Source organism: Ziziphus jujuba, chromosome 3 (assembly GCF_031755915.1).
Source record: "Ziziphus jujuba cultivar Dongzao chromosome 3, ASM3175591v1".
Taxonomy (NCBI): Eukaryota; Viridiplantae; Streptophyta; class Magnoliopsida; order Rosales; family Rhamnaceae; genus Ziziphus; species Ziziphus jujuba.
In genome coordinates, this window is record NC_083381.1 from 29,769,891 (window position 1) to 29,791,964 (window position 22,074).

At 27.6% G+C, this 22,074-nt stretch overlaps 1 pseudogene; it reads left to right on the top strand.

The window, feature by feature from the left end:
- The first annotated feature begins 7,951 nt into the window (after positions 1–7,951).
- On the top strand, positions 7,952–12,245 carry LOC125423278 (ATP synthase subunit b', chloroplastic-like; annotated as a pseudogene).
- Positions 12,246–22,074: the final 9,829 nt, after the last annotated feature.

Here is a 22,074-nt window from a genome sequence, read left to right on the forward strand (position 1 = left end):
CTTTTATCAGATCATCCATTTGGTCATCCATGGTATTATAAGGTCCTACGACACATGGATATACCATTAATGTGATTCCACCCAAGCCCGCATAACCGACAACCTGCTGGGGTATTGACCCGATACAGATAAAGATCGGGCCGATCATTAGGGCTCAAGCTAAGAGGTTTAGGAAAACCTTACTGCCTTTAACCAGGGAGTAATTCATTCGCAAGAGAGCTTGTCCATACTCGAAGATCCAAGGCCGGTTTTGAGCATACAAGTGGTGAAAGCCGATATGGACTTGGGTAGCATTCTTGGTGCATTTATGAAGTCCGGGCGGCGTGAAATGATTCCAACACTTTATGGATTCAGTACATATGACTAACAGGTCATGGAATCAAGTCAAGGCATCTTCATAGGCAAACAAAAAGGTGGTGTGCACATAAGAGGAAGCTTGGCCGGTTTTTGCTGTATTATTTGCTGGCTTTATTGTATTTTGCTGAGTTGGCTTTTTTTCTTTCCTCCAAGCAAGGGCAACGTGTGGAATTCCATAATAATCCTATTTGGCATCCTAAAACGCATATGGAAGGTGATTTGAAGCTCAAATTGGTCAAAGATTGCTCAAAGTCAACTTAGTCACAAAGCTAGTATTTTAGTTTCCTAATTTGATTTCTACTTTTTGTTTTAGGAAATTACCTTTACTTTTGATTTTTATTTATTTATTTGCTGGAAAAATTAACTTAGAAAAATTAATATTTTATTATTTTACTTGTAATTAATTAATTCATAATTCCAAAATAAAGGAATTAATTAATTAGAAATTAGACTTAGGAAAGTAGTGAAATTCGACCACCATCATGTTTCCTAATGTTGGCCGGGTTTTGCCCTAGATTTTTTAGGGTTTATTTGTGACTTTGTAGTGTATTTAAAGTCTTATTTCTGAATAAGAACACAACTTGAATTTTATACATAAAATAATTTGTGAGATTGAATTCTTTTTGTTCTCTTTGAACGCCTAAAACACCATTTATTAATGAATGAATGTTTTAGTTTTGACTTATCAATAGGATATCCATCACCTATTGTGGCATCTTCATCATATCCTAAGGTTTCTAATCACAGGTTGGTGCGAGATTAAGGTGACCATTATAACTTGACTATAATTACATTTGGACTAATATAATACAGGTTTAGGAGTAGGTCGTCCTTAATCATTTGCAATACTTTTCCTTTCACTCTGATGTCTCAAACTCATGACTTCCTAGTTGTAGATGTAAATGGCTTACTAACTAAAAAGTTGAACATTTCATTTTTGTTGCTTTTAACTTTGTTACTTTTTCCATTTTTGTTTTTCTTGTAAAAAGTTGAACATTTTGTTCACAATTAATTATGATTTAATAATTATGATATATATAAATTTTTTGATAATTTCTTCATAGTTAGGATTAAAAATAGAAAATATATTCATAGAAATAGTATCTCATAAGATCTGAATATAATAATTTAGAATTCAAATGACAAGCATGCAAACCAGCAAATCCAATTGAAGGCTTCGAGAAAGGACACGTGTCCACATTTTTTCACTACCATTCCAATCTGAGCTCTTCCCCCCCCCCCCCTCAAAAAAAAATTCCAAAAGTGGTAACTTCCTTTTATTTTTTACTTATTTTTTCCCTTGATCTTTCTACTGGATATGAATATGAGAATTTATCATTCCTAGTGAGCTTGAGACACCTTTTACGTGTTAGTTTTGCTGCAAGTTCATGCCACACACAAACTCTTGTTGGGTCTTTATAGTTATCAAAATAATGAAATTGTATTTTTGGTTCAAATTTACTTGCTTTGTAGTTGAAACAGAAATTTAAGATATTTAATTAGTGCAAAGTACTTTGAGATCAAATAATGAAAATAAAAAGACTCAAGTTTCTCAATAATGACAAGCAATATATCCCTTACAAATATGGGTATCTTCTTATTTCTACTTTTCTAAGAACATTTTTTCATTTTTCATTTTTGGGTTAGGGGAGTGCACTTGAATATATAAATAGAACAACGGAAATCTGTAATCCATTACCCCTTCAAATTTGTTACTTGATTTTTTTTTTTTTTGGGTACCTTAACAAATGGAAAATAGGTGATAAGTAAAAAAAATCTGGAAAATGTTTATCCAGCAAGTTAAAGTTCATTCCCTAACTCATTTGTTCAGGTAATACCTATTAAAAGGCCCAAAAAAAAAAAAAAAAACCAGCAACACTTACAATTTTCGGAATGCCACCAAAAAAATTGTCACCGAAGGCTTAGCAATTGTGACAATTAATGTGACAATTCTTTTATTTCACAGTATCGTATCATATTATATCAGTGACAAAATATTTTTCTCTCACGGTATCATAGATTCAGTGACAATTTTCATGTTGTCATATAATTGTTATCATTGTTGCCTTCAAAATTTCTTGGTGCCAAATTTTACCCCGAATATTTGAATCCAATTATGACAAAGGCTTACAAACTATCATTGAAAAGGTCTATGTTGTCTAATCAATCACCAGTAGTGACAATAAAGAGTTGCAACTATTTTGTTTAGTCCAAAACCATGCTATTTAATATAATCTCATCTATCAAAATCCTAATTTTTTTTTCCTTAGGTCCAATGTCCAAAAAAAAGGACTAACTGCTCCAATCCAAAAATAATATAAAAAGAAGGCCTAAATGCCTTTAAAATAGTAAAAGCCAATTTTCTTTTACAAAAAATGCCCTAAATTATTCAAATTTTTCAATCTCTTAGTTGGCCTCTCCCTTTCCCTCTTGATCCCCCTTTCTCTCTCCAATTAGTTGTAAAGTTCAAACTTCTCAAAGCCCAAGTTGCTCAAATCCCTCTCTTCCTGCATCCTTAAATGCTCTACTCTCTTACTAACCACTTCCCTCACAGTTGCCCCTCCATAGTTGGCAAAGGAATTCGAGAAAGATGCTTTGTTTGATTTCGATCTCATATTGCCCATAATAGCTAGAGTTCCTGATCCAGATGGTGGCCTTGGACAATATTTACTACTTCCATTAAGGAAATTCATGGACAATAGGGACACAAAGATTAAAAAGAAGTGTAATAGCTTGAAGGACACCTCGAAGGAGTTACCTCAGCTAACTTTTTATTCTGTTTATACTTATCGAGCTAACCTCCTTTACCGAGGCTTTTTTTCCATTATAACACTTTTTGATGACATGTATCTTCGAGTATCACATGTGGCGACTTAATTTCCATGACGCGTCATCTGTTGATTATTTACCCATACAATTTTCAGTTTTTCATCGTTTGATCTTTGTTTGTGGATTATGGCATCCACCAACTTCATCTTTATTTAGCATTTTTTTGTTTTTTGATTTTTTTTTTTTGAAATTTCAATGGTATCTGTGAAAGAAACTCTTAATTATTGCGTGGAGGATAAATTTCTAGCTTTGGAATTATCACATTCTTTTTTTTTTTTTTTTTGAGATGCACATTTGAATAATGAATAGTTTGGGTGCGTGGAAAGGAACATTTATGCTTTCAAAATGATGAGCTTTGAGTGCCTTAAAAATGTTAGTTAATATGGAGTAGTTAGAGTTGATGACTTTTAAAAGATTACATATGAAAACATCATTTGTGAGCTTAAAACAATTGACAACTCTTAAAAAAGCTAGATTTGGATCAGTTGCTATGGTGATGGTAGTGTTGAAGGGCAGCTTTAATTTGCTTTTGACGAAGAGAGAACTTTAAGCAAAAGCATTTACATGAATGAAAGTGTTAAATTTTATTGAAGAGAATTGGAATTTAAGCAACAATGAAGTTCGCTAACTTTTTTAGCTTAAAGCATGGCTTAAAACCATGGATAGAGCACGTTAGAAATATGTTGAATTAACAAAAATTTTAACCCTCACCTTGTCACGTTCTTTAGCATTACCATCACATCACTTCTAAAATTTTAACCCTTAGCTTGTCATGTTCTTTAGCATTACCATCACTGATTTCTACTTTATTAAATTTATTTATGGACATGATTGTTATATCATACAACATTCAAGATTATGAGTCTTCAAAAAGTTCTAATTTTTGCAAACAGTTTTGAACCTATTTTTCTACCTTCAACAAGAAAATTCATTTATATTTTATTGAATTTTATGTAGGAACTACTTTCTTGTGAGACTTTTCTTATCTAGCCATGTTTAGGGTTCCAAATCATCAAGTTGCTGGCCACCAAACTAGTAGTAGAGTGATTGGCCCTCTCATTGAGGACTCACTACAACCCTCTCCAAAATGATGAACGAGGATCCAAATAGGTAGCATTCTATAAAGGCTTTTGTTCTAAACATTGAAATTCCATATTAGATTGCATATTTTTCCCTATCTATCATGGCACTCAACTAATAGAGGCATCTGATGGCTTGCAACCTCACATTGTATTGGAAGATATTTCTATAGAAACCCCAATCCTTCTATCATTGACACTTAGATTGGCTCTAGAACATGGTATCCAAAAGCTTCTAAAGACTACATCTTAAAATGTCTCAAGAAAGATAGAGAAACAACTAGCCTAAAATAGCAAGAATGGCATCAAACTCTATATGATTTGAACCCAGGATATTGGGTTTTGGAGACCCACATTCTACCAAACTAAACTAACAGTGCTTTATTATCAAAAAAATATTTTGTGGCCTATAATGTCATTGTAGAGAATCTCTGTCTTGTTTTCCACATTTTTATTTCTTCCATTGGTATACACAAACTATCTTGCCATTTCTTGTTTTTGGTCTCATATATATATATATATATATATCATATAACTTATAATAATAAGAGACTTATATTATATACATATTAATTTAAAGATGAAATGCATCGTAAAGCAAAAAAAAAAAAAAAAAAAAAACAAGAATATTTTTGGGGAATTCTCGATTAGAAGTAAAAAGAGACTTATTTTGTTGTTTTAAGAAAAAGGAATATTGATTATCTGTTATACAAACTACTGTACTGAATCATTATACAATTTAAGTCAAGTTGTATATTTCAATTCGAATTAGGGATTCTATGAACTAATATAAGTGGTCAGTTGTGAGCTACATACACACATCGGGTTATATATGTATTACCATTATATAATACATTTTAGATGCTGAACAACAAGATTTGATTTTGGAAAAACACATCATTATGGGAACATACACATGGATAAAGATTTATGACAATCTATTGAGATATGGTACTCTACAAGTGACTATTTATGACACATAATGAATTGTAATTTTAGGATGACTGACCCTTTCAATCCATATAATATCCTTTTCGGGTGCTAGAAGAGATGCATCTCAAGAACACCAATTAGTAGGTATGAGAGAACTAATGTTGGATCCATAAAAACAAATAATTGACATACGTATTCAAAGCAATTTACATGAATGTTTGTCTTTAACAAAATATATCATTTCTTGTTACAAAGCCCACAAATTGTTGGCAGATGCGCTAGGATTGGCAGTTTGAAGCCGACGTCAACCGTTTGGGCTTTTTCGGTTATTTGGCCATTTCAGGCCAACATGTAGATCTTTCCTACCTTTTTTGACCCTTTGATCTCATTTCCTTGGTCCATTTGCCAAGATTTCTCACCGTTTGAGAGATACATCCACTTGGACTTTAGCCCAGTATTGCGACAAATTTTCCAGGCACTGGTGACACTTTTGGACTGAGGTGAGTACACCATTATATTCCTTATCTCTTGGGCTTTCCATTAATATAAAATTTACGAATTTTGGAGGTCATTTGATAATTTTTTCATTTTTGGGTCAATTAAATAAATATTGAATAAATTCGAACTGTGTTTGGACAAAATTGGTCAAATTGGACAAAATTGAAGTTGGGTTAGTGAAATTAGATATTATTAGGACCCATTACATGGTTCAATTTTGAAAGATTAGCCTTTGGGTGAAAAAGGCCCAATTTTGGGTACCGGATCCTATGGGTACGCAGTATAATTGGACCATTTGATGTCCAATTTTTGTAATTTTATAGTGGTATAAATCATTTTTAAGACATTTGGTGTTCACAAATATCTTTGGTTTAGTTGTTGGAGTTTGAGAAATATTTTATTATATTACAGACACTAGTGTTGAGTCTAGATGCTGTTGTGTAAAGGAGCTGGAGTGAGCATCTGCAGTACTGTAAGTGGTTATAATTTGTAAATGTTTTGGATATATAGTGTAATATATATGTCGTTTGGATATTTTATGTATATACCATTTGATTGAAATGTTTGTTTTATGTATATATATAAATATCTGCTTTCACTGATATGTGTTATTATTTTATGTGGATTTTAATAAGATTTTTAATGGTTTCCAACTTTGATGAGTTCATAGTGAACTTGTGAATCATGTTATTTAAATATCTTAGTATTTGAATTGAGGTTTTCAATTATTTTAGAAAATAATTAATTTGTGAAAGCAGATTAAAAATTATATAATTTTAAGCATGTTCAAATATGTTATAATTTTATGTGCTTAAAATTGGTTTGTGGTGAATATATTTTATTATGTTATTTCTGATTTTAGCATGAAATGATGACATGAAAATTTTGAAACATTTAAATAAGTGGTTGAATTTGAATATTAAATTATAATTTATGATACAGTATTGTTTAGAAAAGTCTATATGATCTTATAAGATTGTTATATCGTCTTACAATATTGTTTTAACAATACTGTGTTGTTTATTTTTAATTGATGTACCATATAGTACTAATGTCTCGGATCAGTATTATATTATAGCGTGTGTGGTTTGCCACGGTGTCATGAGGTTGGGTTCATCTCGATGGTTTATTATTGCCATAGACCGTGAGGCTGGATATGTCCTGACAGTTTACTATTTCCACAATACCTTTGTACATTAAGGATCGTAAGGTAGGTGTATCCCACGGTTTACAGTTTGGTACATCGAATGATACATTGTATGTTTTGAGTATATTGATGGTTTTCAAATATTGTGGTTATTACTACACTTTCATAATTATTTTATGAAATTGTGTTTATAATATTTTATACTTAATATTTATATATTGATTAAGACATTTTATAATATTATATAGATCATTCACTTTATACCTTTTAAGCATAAATTTTATGATATTGAATTGGGGTATAAGTTTGGGTTTTACAAAATGATTTTTAAACGGGGAACTTTTCAAACAAGTGGAACCAAAGGTCTTCAGAGAAAGTTTTACGGAAATAATTATATTTTTTTATTATACTATGCCACTCACTGAGATTTCTTTATCTCATATTTTTTTTTGTTTTAAATTCATTCCCCTAGGCCTAGGCAATTAGTAGCAATCTACCTTGTACACCGTTTGTCACTCTGTTATTTCCACGTCAGCAGCAATATTTATCCTTTCTTTATTTTACCTTTATCTCTCCGGACTCATTTATTATTTATTTTTAGTTCTAAACTTTGTTAACACTCTTAGAATGCTCTGATCTAGATATTAGATTTAGTAGAGACCATATTATATACACGTATAGTTATGGCTTGTGGTACAATAGGCCGGTTATGGACTTTTGTGTTGTTGTGGTTTTATATATATACATTGAGGTATTATCGATAATGTATGTTGTTCATTGTCTATGTTTTAAGTGGAGTTCCATTGGATATCTTTTAGGGATTATCCAGTGGGACTTCACTAGGCGGGACAACCTAGGAGTTCCTAGAGACTTTCTGATGCAGGTCCTGTCAAGGATGATACTGAAAGAATTTTTATCCAAACATTGATTGGTCATGTATTAACAGATGATATGTATATATAGGCCCTCGATATATTGTCATATAAAATCAAGATATTGAGATTGGACTTGTCAATCAATTCATAACCTTTCAAACACAACCAATATCTATCCCAACTTCCTTTACTTGTAAAAGCACGTCTTTGATTTGCCGATTAGAGCCCTACTCATGGTGACCTGGTTGAATTGGGAGAAGCTGTAAGTATTATTACGAGTTAATCTATTGGGGAACTAAGCACTCAACTAACGTTAAGAACTTTTCATACCAGTATGGTATTCATGGGAGGTACTCTAGCACATGTATAAGCCCTTTCTAATGGAGAAATAAAATTCAATGGGGATTTGGTTCATCCTACATGTACACATCATGGGCATATCACTTTTCTATGTTACATAGCAATGTATGTAACTATTGAGAGTGAAGATATTATATATAACATGATTATTCCAAAAAAAAATAAAGATTTATTTTAGTTCAAAATAATCAATATGTAAAATCTGAACAAGTTATTGTTGAGATCTGCACGGGAACATATCTTTATATTTTAAAGAAAGGGTTTCGAAATATATTTATTCTAACTTAGAGGGAGAAATGCATTGGAGTATTGATGTATAGCATGCATCAACATTTACATATAGTAATGTACATCTCTTACTAAAACAAGTCATTTATGGATATTATTAGGAGGTTCATACGAATCCAGTGTAATCTCTCTTTCATTCCACAAAGATCAAAGATCAAAGGAATGTTCATTTTCTTTCTTTCAAAGAAAAATATTTTCTAGCCTTTCAGGAAATCCAGTAAATAATGATCAAATAAAAATTCTTTAGTATGGGCCTTTCTGCTAAAAAAAAGAAAGCAACATTTCTGATTATTCAGAATTTAATCAAATCATATATAAAGGTCATTATAATTGCATATTTCCTTCTATTCTACATGAGAATTCTCAGTGATTTTGTTGTCCAAGCGATGATAAAATAGATTCATCATTCCATTCCAATGGATTAAAAAAATGAAAGAAAGAACTAATGCCTCATCCTATTATTTCAATTGGAATCCCAATAAATGGAATTTTTTGTAGAAATATTATTTTTGCTTATTTTTATGATCCTCAATGCAAAAGAAAAAGTTTAGGAATTTCTAAATGTGGGATCATGGGTTGTATTCAATCCTTGAAAAAGAGGATTTGCTTGTGTATCAAAGAGTCAAAGAATTTAAGCCAAAATACCAAATGTAAGTAGATTGATTTTTTCCATTCCCGAAGGAAGTATGTATTTTACTTGAATCTTCTTCCATAATTGTATGGAACAATAGTATCCTTGGAGTAGATACATAAATCACTTTAAATATAAGAAGTTACGTAGGTGGATTGGTACAAGTGGAGAGGGAAAAAAAATATTGAACTTAAAAATCTTTTCTAGAGATATCCATTTTCCTGTAGAGATGGATAAGATATTTTAATATAGTGGCAACTTAATACCACCAGGAATGGTAAAGGAAAAAAAATTAAGGAGTCATAAAAATTTGAAAAATTGGATCTATGTCCAATGGATCACACCTATTTAGAGAAAATATTTTGTTTTGGTTCAGCCCATAATCATATATGAAATAATGGATGGTAAGAAACACTTTTCCCCCCTGGGACCTATTGCAGGAAAGTGATAATCTAGAAGTTATAGTTGTAAATTATATTCTTTATGGAAATGGCAAATCAATTCAAGGAATTTCTAGTACAAGCATTCAATTAGTTCAAAGTTGTTTAGTGTTGAATTGGGACAAAGACACACACACACACACACACACACACACACACACACACACACACACAAAACTTCTTTTATCAATGAGGCACCCGCTTTCTTTGTTGAAGTAAGTACAAATGATCTAATTCAAGATTTGCTAAGAATTAACTTAGTGAAATTCCATATTCTATATATCAAAAAAAGGAATGATCCGTTAGGTTAAGGATTGATTTATGATAATATGTCAAACCATACCAATCCATTTTATTCTATTTATTCCAAGGAAAAGATCCATCAATCACTTAGCCAAAATCAAAAAAACTATTCTTATATTGTTGAATCGAAGTAAGGAATCTCATTCTTGATAATTTTGTCATCGTCTAATTGTTTTCAAATGGGTCCATTCAATGATGTAAAATATTACAATGTAATAGAAGAATCAATTAAAAGAGATTCTCCAATTAGGAATTAGGCAACAACTACTCAAATTGATAATTACCTTTTAAAAACTCATACTCAGATCTCCGTAACTAAATATTTACAACTTGACAAATATCACAATTTCCTCGATAAAATTCCATAATTATCATAAATAATAAGATATATATATATATATATACACCTTTACCAAAACTTTATATAGATAAATAACACCAAAGTACAATTTAAAAATTTACCACCCACCTAAAAGTATAAATTTCTCCATTTCCTATATAGGATCTATTGCACGAATGGTCACCCGAATATAATATCAACAATGCAATCTATATTAAAATACTAATTTTTATTGTGTATTTTACATTAAGCTCACTTAGGTGGTTAAACACCACATATTTTTTTCCCTCACAATATTGTAGATTCAATGACAATTTTCATATTGTCATATAATTGTTCATTGTTGCCTTGAAAATTTTGTGGTGTCAAATTTTACCTCAAATATTTGAATCTAATTATGACAAAGATTTATAAACTATCATTAAAAAAGGTCTATGTTGAATAATCAATCATCGATAGAGACAATAAAAAGTTGCAACTATTTTGTTTTAGTCCAAAATCACATTGTTTTATATAATCTCATCTATCAAAGTCCTAATTTTTTTTTTTCTAAGTTCAATGTCCGAAAAAAAAGGACTAAGGGCTCCAATCCAAAAATAATATAAAAAGAATGCCCAAATGTCTTTAAAATAGTAAAACCCAATTTTCTTTTAAAAAAAACCCTAAATTATTCAAAATTTTCAATCCCTTAGTTGGCCTCTCCCTTTCCCTCTTGATCCCCCTTTCTCTCTCCAGTTACCCGTAAAGTTCAAACTTCTCAAAGCCCAAGTTGCTCAAATCCCTCTCTTCCTGCATCCTCAAATCCTCTAGTCTCCTACTAGCCACTTCCCTCACAGTTGCCCCTCCATCGTTGGCCGAGGAATTCGAGAAAGATGCTCTGTTTGATTTTGATCTCATATTGCCCATAATAGCCAGAGTTCCTGATTCGGATGGTGGCCTTGGACAATATTTACTACTCTCTGTTAGGGACATTCATGGATGATAGGGACACAAAGATTAAAAATAAGCTTAACAGATTGAAGGACACCTCGGAGGAGGTGAATCAGCAGGAGCATTAGCCTACCGGCGTATTGAAGGCTGCGAGGGCTGAGATATCGACGGAGATGGCGGAGATATCAGCAGCTCTGAACGCCCTGAAGAAGGAGACCCAGTTGGAGGTGGAGCATAAACTGGCCGAGGCAAGGAAGAAGGTGGAGAACGCTGCGTTTCTGACCCCTGCATTCCTCAGTTCGAACCCACCACAATGGCCCTATCGTCGGAGAACGCTATAAAAGGCTCTTCTTCTACGATCTGAGGTTTGTTTCTAAATAATTTGGTCTATTAGTTTTTATTTTTCTATGAGATTGAATAGAACCCAACATTCAAGATCCAATTTTGCTACTCGGACTTTGATTTCTGCTTTTAGTTAGTTTTGTTTGAATTTTTTGGTTTTTGAATTTGTTGGAATAGCTTCCCTGGAAAAAAACTAAGCTGTTGCTGTGAGAGTTGAGGCAAAAATGCCCTTGTAACAAAGAAACTTTTCCTTGAATTTTTTTAATTTATGTCATTTATTTAGCTGATTTGCTTCTTCGGTGGTAATTGATTCAAATGCATTTCAATATTTCCATCTATGCAGTAATGGGTTTCATTCAATGGAATCCGCTAGACTAAGAAAGTTTAGTTTTTTTTTCTTATGCGAATTTTCTTTTCAATCAAATGCAGGATGATGCCGTAATTAGAATAATGGTTAAGTTATATGTGTATTGTACAATTTAGACTTATTTGGAAGGAGGTTATAGATATCATTGTCTTATCATTCTAAAGAACTTATATTCTTTTAATGATTCTTATTTCCCTGTTTCTTCTACTTATATTTATTTGGGGCTTATTGGTCTTGAGGAACGAAGTGGAGGAGCCGATCGATGAGGGAGATCACCAGAGAAGCTTCATTCATCTAAATTTATATCTAGATGAAAGGTATAATTACCATGAAAATGTATATCCAGTTGTTTTCTTGGTCAATTCTTTCGTATATTATCACAAAATCTATAGATCATTCCTGACGTGACAGTCACTTGAGATGAGCAAGTTTTTCGTTTTGCATTTGTGATGTAATTGTAATTAAAATGTTTAAGATTTTGCTTTTTTTTTAATGCTTAATGGGTCCTATACTACTTTGCTTTCTATACTTTTTCAGATTAATACATGTCCTTTATGGATCATAATCTAGAAATCCATTACTATATTGATGGGGATATTTTAAGAACCGCTAGTAATATAATTTAGCGTGTGATAATTTTTTGTAACACAAAAGATTTTCTGTATTTGTTTATTCTTGTCGGTCTCTAGCTTCATTGATCCTTGCTAGATTACTTTTGTTTTACTGTGATTGCTTTATTGGGATCCTTATGTATCTTTGTTATCTTGATGGCTTTGCTGCTAGTCCAGCCACCAAGGAGACACACTACATTGTTAATGGACACTAAATTGATGTGGAGCCTCCAATCCTTAACAGAGTGAAGGTTAGTTTGTTCTGAAGGTTAGGTTATTAGAGCACCTGTTTATATATATATATATATATATATTTTTTTTTTTTTCCCTTACTTCGGGTTAAACTGTACACCTATTTAATTTTGTGCCAAATTACCTAGAATCAGTATGAAAGGTGGACTTCTGCCACTAGGTTATTCCCTTAAGCCCATGACAAATAACTTTCTTTAAAAAAAAAAAAAATAATAATAATAAAAAAACGAAAAATGAAAAAACAAAAACAAAACCAAGGCCATGTAAAATACCACATTAGACTATTAAGCATAACTCTATGTTCGATAATAAATAGTATAGTAATTTTAGAATTACTATCTCCTCCAACAGGCCTTTTTTTTATTTTTATTTTTATTTTCACATTTAATCCACCATTGACAATGAAATTAAAAAAACAAAAAAAATCCACCATTTGACCATTTTCATCCTCAGAAATGCTTGTGCAGTGTGACATACGTTCACATTCAAGGGTTTGATTGAGTGCTAGAGCTGAGTTGGTGTATTTTAAAATCGAGGTAATTCCTGAAATTCATAAACGTCATCAATGAAATACAAAGAAACAACAATAAAAAAATTAACATAACTAACAAATGGAGACCTATTCTAGAAGAGAGAATTAGGAATCCAAGAATGCCGATTGGGAAACCATACTAGATCTTGAAGTCACATAAAGACTTTTTTACCGTGATCATCTAGTATATCCCAAGGCTACAAAAAAAAATGTTTATAAGAGCATTTATGAATATGATTTCTTCTTTATGATATAGAAAATGACATTATTTAAATATAGATAACATAGTAATAAGTACAAAATCAATTTCTAACATTTTTTCCCTTTTTATCTAATAACAAAAATAGTACAAAAATTGTTGATTTTTTTTCTTTGCATATATAACAATTAAAAAATTTAAAGAATTAAATAGCACTATTACATTTTTGTCCAAAACCTAGTTTTATGTAAATTACACTAAGAAAGTGTGAAGAAATGATGAAACTAATTTGAATTATTATGTAAATTAAGTAGGCAATTTTGATGAATAATAGGACCTAATGTTGGATAACATCACTAACTAGGGCTCTATGGTTGACCGATATGCACACCATCATTTAGTTATTGCAAATTCTTTTCTTAATAGCAGATCACATGTATAGGACCAACTAGGGCATTGGTCATGGAATAAAAGATATGCACACCATCATTTAGTTATTGCAAATTCTTTTCTTAATAGCAGATCACATGTATAGGACCAACTAGGGCATTGGTCATGGAATAAAAGATATTTTAGAAGCCTTGTATAGCTTCTTCGATTTCTCAATAAAGAGAAATATGACCAAAAGTTATCCTATAGATGTTGTATTCATACCTGAGTAATATCTTCTTTTATCCAAGAAAAAATATTTATAGTTTGCATGGTCTTATGTGGAATTGAGCATTCCCTTTCTTTCTAAACAAAAGAAATTCTGTCAAAGTAGTGAAATAAGCAAATATGTCATAGTTGTAGGAGTCTATCCATCGCATAAAGGAAGAATGTGGCATTTTTTTTTTTTCCTTTCCGCATTACTATACCTTCCCTATTCATTGTGAGTTGGTTATTCGTCAGCACTAGTTTATCAATAAAGTGAATTAGACTTTTATTTTTTAAAAAAAATTCTTTTTCGATTTGTTTCATTATTAGAAATATTTTTATCCACCCATTAATACAACACCGATATTATTTGATTCCAACTTCAGAGCAATGTCATACAATTTAGGATCAAGTAAAATGTGAATCTGATAGAATATTTTCAGAAACAAACAAATACTTTCAAAAATCACGAAGGAATCACTTTATTTCCTTTTTTAAACATGATATATGAATAACTGAATTAGAGCTATTTTCGAATGGATTGTTTATCAAATTTTGAAAACTAATTTGGTTCGTACAACTTTTTCTCTAACAAATATTATGAGAACAATGCAAAAAATATCAAATAATCTATCAATATATATATATATATATACACATCAAATGTCATGTGGTTATCTATATAATATATAAAAGAAAAAACGTATGCGACATTTATTAGCATATCCTTTATTCAAATTCCTTCCAAAAATACTATTTTTATTTTTTTTATTTTTTTATTATCAATTATTATTTATTATATTCATTATCTTATCATGTATGAATATAACCAAATATATATAAAATTAATTTTCGATATAACTTTCCATAACTATCAAACAATTGATATTACTACATATGATAACAATTTTGAAATAATTAAAATATTTCATTTTATCTTCTTTATCAAATATATATTTTTATCCTTTTAAAATTATATATATTATTATTATTAGAATTATTATAATAATATTATATAATATAATATTTCCCTATATTAAGTGGTGCCGAAATTATATATTATTTTCCTTTTTAGAAGGTATCGTGGCTTCTTTGACTAATTGTATATTATATATTATATAATAACAGAATTATGCCTAATATATACTATAATAATGTATAGTAAGGTGTACTTTCACATTTAATATTTTATTTTATTTTATTTACCTAAGTTAAACATATTTAGTTATAAATATGTAAGTGACCCTTGCCCGTTATTTCAAATTTCAATATTCAATATTTTGTTAGTTTTTAGTCTTTTATATTATGTTTTAGTTGTCAAATTTTTTTTTTTTTTTGTTTTTATTCTTTAATGCCAATTTTTTTTTTATTTATTTTTTATTTTTTATGAATCCTAAACATGATCATGTTAATCATAAATATGGACATGAGCCATGCTATGGATTTATTAAGTGCTGAAATAGGGGATTATCCAATATCATTCCCGATTTGATTATACTATAAATGTTTCAACTTTGTGAATTTTTTATTTTCATTTTTTTGAAAAGGACTCTCTCAAATTAAAGACCCGGCTTTAGCTAATTAGATAATCACTTACCAAAATAGGAGTAATCTCTACATTCTAATTGTTACTATACTTATATTTTTATTTTTTATTTTTATACCAATTATAAATTAAAATAATACATAAGCTGGAAAATTTAATTTTAGTTTTTATAAAACCAATTGTATAGGTTCCAACGAAGATAAACTGGCAGAGAGAAACCAGAAAAAGAAGCTATGGAGAAGAAAATAGAAATAAGGTAGGATTAAAAAAGGAAAAAAATCAATTTCGCCAAAATTTCTTCACTAATTTGTCATCAATGCCTAAATTAAAAAAAAAAAATGATTTGGCATTGGCATTGGCATATCTCCGTGTCTTTTGTAACGGCAACATAATTTTTTTCTTTTTACATAACTTTTTTGTTTTCGATTATTGAAGATAAAAAAAATTAAATTAAATTAAATATGCGCAAATAAATAAACAAACCTTCCAAAAGTACATATTTAACCTAAATCCTAAATCCTAAACATATATAAAATAAAAAATAAATTAAAAGAATTAATTATTTTTCAAAGAATTAATTAAATAGGTCAATATTTTTCTTAATAGTAGTTAGTTTTCTTATATATCAAAAAGGAAGGAAAATGTTGACCTATTTAATTAATTCTTCGACTATTGATATAATTATTTTACTTAAGGATAAATAACCTCTTTCCATTATTATAGTTTTAAGGTTAATTAACCTCTTTCATTGATTATAGTTTTAAGGTTAATTATTTGAGAGTTAAATATCTCATAATTTAATTACTTGATTTTCTATTAAAAAATATTATATATTTTTTTAACAATGACTTTACTTATATATTGTTCACCGTTCCTTCCTTTTTAGAATATATGTATATAACAATATATATATATATATATTGTTCACCGTTACTTATAAGAAATTTAACTATTAATAAGGAAAATGTTGACCTATTTAATTAACCTTAAAATTATTGGTCTAATTATTTTATTTGAGGATAAATATCAATTTATCCCATAAATAACTTCTTTCCATTAGTATAGTTTTAGGGTTAAATATCTCATAATTTGATTAAAAAAAATTGCATGCCAAGTAAAGAAAAAAATTTTGTTTCGCCTAATCATATAAAGGAAATTTAGCTGGGATAGATTAAGGGAAAGTAGTCTTGTGTGAAGATGGGTAGAGATCTTATATGATAATATGAGAATTGAATAAGATGGTATAGTTCTCATTAAATATATATATATATATATGTATTTTTTTTTTTGAAAAAGAAGTTAAAAGATTATTGTTAAAAAAAAAAAGTTACTTCGACAATCATTCCATAAAAATAAACTATAATTCCATAAAAATATTTTAAGTATTAATTTATTTCCTTTGAACATTAACTTTTTTCCTTTTTAATTATGTCGACTGTTAATTAATTTAATTGATCCAATCAAATAAAAACTTTATTAACATTTTTTATATTAAGCATAATTACATATAATCAGCATCATTAAAATTAAAATTGAATTTTAACTTCTAATTAAGTAGTATTAACTTAACATTCAAAATCAATTCGACTTCATATATATAATACAAATTAATTAAATTCAAAAGTAAAGTCTAATTTCTAACTAACTAGAATTAATTTAAGGAAAAAATCTTTGTTCTTTAATTATAGAAAATAAAATATATTAATTTAAATAGAAACAAATACTTAATGACAAATAGTTCTGAGCAATGGTACATACAAAATTAGAAATAGTAGTTGTAATTTTCCTTTCTTATCGAGGTGTTTTAAATAAAATCTACACGAAACAAACCTTCCACAAATACATATTTAACCTAAACCCTAAGCATATATAAAATAAAAAAACAACATATAAAAGATTAATTATTTTTCAAAGAATAAATTAAATAGGTCAATATTTTCGTTCCTTTTTGATATATAATTAATTAATTTGTTTACCTTCCCTTTTAGAATATATAATTTTCTGAAAATATAACAAATAAAAAATAAAAAATAAAAAATAAAATAAGAAACTAACTACTACTAAGGAAAATATTGACCTACTTAGTTAACCTTAAAACTATTGGTATAATTATTTTACTTGAGGATAAATATCAATTGGATAAATATCAATTTATCCCATAAGAACCTCTTTCCATGATTATAGTTTTAGGATTAATTAACCTCTTTCCATGATTATAGTCTTAGGGTTAATTATTTTAGGATTAAATATTTCATAATTTAATTAATTGATTATCTATTACAAAATAGTCAGTATTTTTTTATCCATGACTTTATTTATATATTGTTCACCGTTCCTTTTTTTTTAGAATATATATATATATAACAATATATGTATATATTGTTCATCATTACTTAGAATATAGTATCCTTCTTTTTCCTTTCCTTCCTTTTTAGAATATATAATTTTCTGAAAATATAAAAAATAAAAAATAAAAAATAAAAAATAAAAAATAAAAAATAAAAAATAAAATAAAAAAATTAACTACTAATAAGGAAAATGTTATCTCTTTAATTAACCCTAAAAGTATTTAAATTTTAATTATTTTACTTGAGGATAAATATCAATTTATGTCATAAACAAATTTTGCAGAAAATCAGAATCACATTCTCAAAACTTTATCATTTTCGGGAGACCTAATATATATTATCTTTCCTCTGCATATTAAATATTGTTTTGTATATATTGATTAGAAAAAAAGATCCAAAACTACTTATTATCAATAAAATTTTTATACAGATTTTCAAATATGATCGGGCAGATCAATTTTATCAACCAGATAAATGCTAACAAGATGCAATTGACAATTAAAGTTCGTGTTCTAAAACTTTGAAAGATTTCATACTTTGATAACAAATCAGAAATTAATAGCATTAAAAGGATGTTAATGGATGAGCAAGTTTTTTTTTTTTAATTTAATTTTCATTATATGTTAGTGATATTATTACTACTTGATTTATTATTATTATTATTATTATACTATACAATATATATATATATATATAATATTGTGCATGTATATATAATATAATATATAATATATTATATTATTATTATTATAATTATACATATTATTATACAATATATATATATATATATATATATATATATATATATTATTAAGGATATTTTTAAAGAAATTTTTTAAATTTTGGATTAATTATATTAAATTGAAAATTTTGGTTTAATATTGTTTTTATGTGTTTTTATATATGATTTGATTACAATTCTTTTTTACAATTTATTACCAAAATAATATATGATAATTATATATTCCATACATCATATGGGTATGTATCTAATTTTAATTATATTTATCCTTTTAAAAATTTATGTTTTTATAATTAATTTATATTAATATGTTAACTAATAAAATATTAATATATGACATTTGTTACATATTTTAGTAGACTTATCTGGTACTTTTCGTATTATTTATAATTTTATGACATAATATTTAAACTAATAATATTAAAGGTACCAGATACTTTAGCAAATGATATCAAGACTAACAAGATACTAACACATCATTCATGCCACCTCATTTGGTAAACCATTAGCACCACTTATGTCATATTGGTCTTTTCATAGGTTTAATGTTTTTGTTAAAATTTGACAAAATTGGTCACACATATTATTGAAATAAATCAGCAACATTTACGATAAATTTGTTTAATTTCACTTTTTTTTCTTTTACAAAATTGTTTGATTTAAATAACTATTATTTATATACACTATCATAATATGACGAAATCCTCAACCTATATATGTCTTATTTTTAGATGAAATTGCTGTTTTTCTTTATTATTAGTTTTTAAATTCCAAATAGATACTATCGATTTGAATGCTAGGGTTGTCAAAATAACTTGTGACAAAATATTAGATATAACATTATGTCTTAATTTTAGGGGAAATCGTTTTTTTTTTTTTTTTTTTTTAATATATACACTATCTATTTTAATACTAGGTCAATGAAATAACATGAGAAATGCTAATCTAACATTATGTTTTATTTTTAGGTTAAATTGTTTTTGTTTGGATAATTACACTTTAGTATTCTTTAAAATAACTTAATTTTATTTTGGATTTTCAAAGTCAATTTCATCACATTGATATCTTTTATTTTAAAAATCCTAATAAATTGGTCCAATTCAGTTAAAATTGATAAAGACCGTTAAACAGGGATCATGTGCCATACATGTGATCCCAAATCTAATTTTTCAAACTTTTTTTTAGATTTTCCTCCCATTTTCCCATTTAAAATTTCAAAAAAAAAATTAAGAGCTTGAAAAAAAATACTAAATGATGAAAAAAAAATTCTGAGAGCAAAATAAAATAGAAAATGGTAAAAAAAGAATTTTGGGAGTCCAAAAAAATACCAATTGGTTAAAAAAATTTCTAGTGGCAAAAAAGAAAAAAAAAGGATATTTAAAAAAATTTTCAAGAGCCCAAAAAATACCAAATGTTAATCTAAGAGTCCCAAAAAAATATAAGATAGTGAAAAAAAAAAAAAAAATTCAAAAGCATGATAAAAATACCATGTGGTAAAAAAAATTATGAGTTTGAAAAAATTACTAGATAGTTAAAAAAAATTCTAGAGTGCCTAAAAAACTTACTAGATATTCAAAAAAATTTCTAAAATTTCAAAAAAAAAATCGCATGGTTAAAAGAAATTTCAAGTGCCTGAAAATGTTATCAAATGTTCAAAAACAATTTATGAGCTCCAAAAAAGACTAGATGTTAAAATAAATTTGAAAACTCTAAAAAAAATCAGATGGGAAAAAGATTTTGAGAGCATAATAAAAATATCAAATGATAAAAAAAAAAATTTAAGAGCATATAAAAATAGCACATGTTCAAAAAAAAAAAATCTGAGAACCCAAAAAAATTTCAGATCATAAAAAAGAATTTGATCTGAGAAAAAATAATATATATTCAAGAAAATTTTTGAGAACTTGATAAAAGTAAGAAATGTTCAAATAATTCTAAAAACTTAAAAAATACAGATGGTTACAAAAATTCCAAATGCCCAAAAAAAGATAAGATATTCAAAAAAATTTTGGAAACCCCAAAAAATTCTAGATAGTAAGAAAAAAATAATTCTGACAGCATGATAAAATATACCATATGTTAAAAAAAAAAAAAATCTCAAAGTCCAAATAATATCAAATATTCAAAAAACTTTGACAGCAAAAAAAAAAAAAAAAAAAAAAAAAAAAAAACTACATGAAACTGAAAACTTGAAGAGCACTATAAAAATACCATATGTTAAAAAAATTTTGAAGGTCTAAAAAAATACTAGATGGTTAAAAAAATTCTAAGTACTTAAAAAAAAAAAAAAAACAGATAGTGCAAAAAATTCCGAGACTTGATAAAAATACATGTTTTTTGAGCTCTCAAAATTTTTTTTTTGGGGGAAATCTGGTAATTGTTTTTAGCTCTCATAATTTTTTTACCATTTGGTACTTTTTTTTTTACCTCAAAAATTTTTTTAACCAGCTTTTTTTAGGATCTTAGATTTTTTTTTTTTTAAACGTCAGATTTTATTTAGCTCAAAATTTTTTTAGCATCTAGTTATTTTTACAAGTTTTCAGAATTTTTTGAATATATATATATATATATATATTTTTTGTATTTTTTGAGCTCTTAAATGTTTTTTCACCATATGGTAATTTTTTAGGCACTTAGAATTTTTTTAATCATCTAGTATTTTTTTTGAGCTTTTGGAAATTTTTTTGAATATTTGGTTTTTTTAGGATTTCTGATTTTTTTTTAAGTATTTGGTATTTTTTGGGGTCTATATATATATTTTTTTTAACATTTGTTATTTCTTTTGGCTCTCAAATTTTTTTTGAATGTTTGATATTTTTTCAAGCTCTAAATTTTTTTTTAAACGTTTTATATTTTTCTGGGGCTCAATTTTTAAAAACAAATTTAAATGGAAAAATTAAAAAAATAAATTAAAAAAATCAATTTTGGAGATTACATGTGCAGCACATGACTCCTATTTGAAGAAACCATCAATTTGAACCGAATTGGAACAATTTATAAATATTTTTGAAATAAGAAATATCAATATTATGAAATTAATTTTACAGCTCATAATGAAATTAAGTGATTTTAAAGATATTAAAGTTTAATTATTGATTTCTTTTTTTTTTTTTAAATATTTATACTGTCAATTTGAATATATACTAGCTATCAAAATATCCCTGTACAATCAATGTAACATTAGGTCTTATTTTTATCCGAAATTGCTGCCTGTTTTTTTTGTTATTATTTTTAATTTTTTTTTATATATAAAATGACTCAATATAATGTTATGTTGCTCCTTTTCTTTCTTTCTTTTTTTTTTTTTTAAGGAAAAAGGGAAAATTATTATTAATCCACCCTCAACTTTCACACTTATTTTTCAATATCCCTTTTAACTTTTATTTATTTATTTTTATGCAATAACTCCTCAAACTATTGCATAAGGTCAAATTGCCCTATATTTAGAATTTTTGTCCGTTAAAAAATTTGACAAAATTAGCCAATATA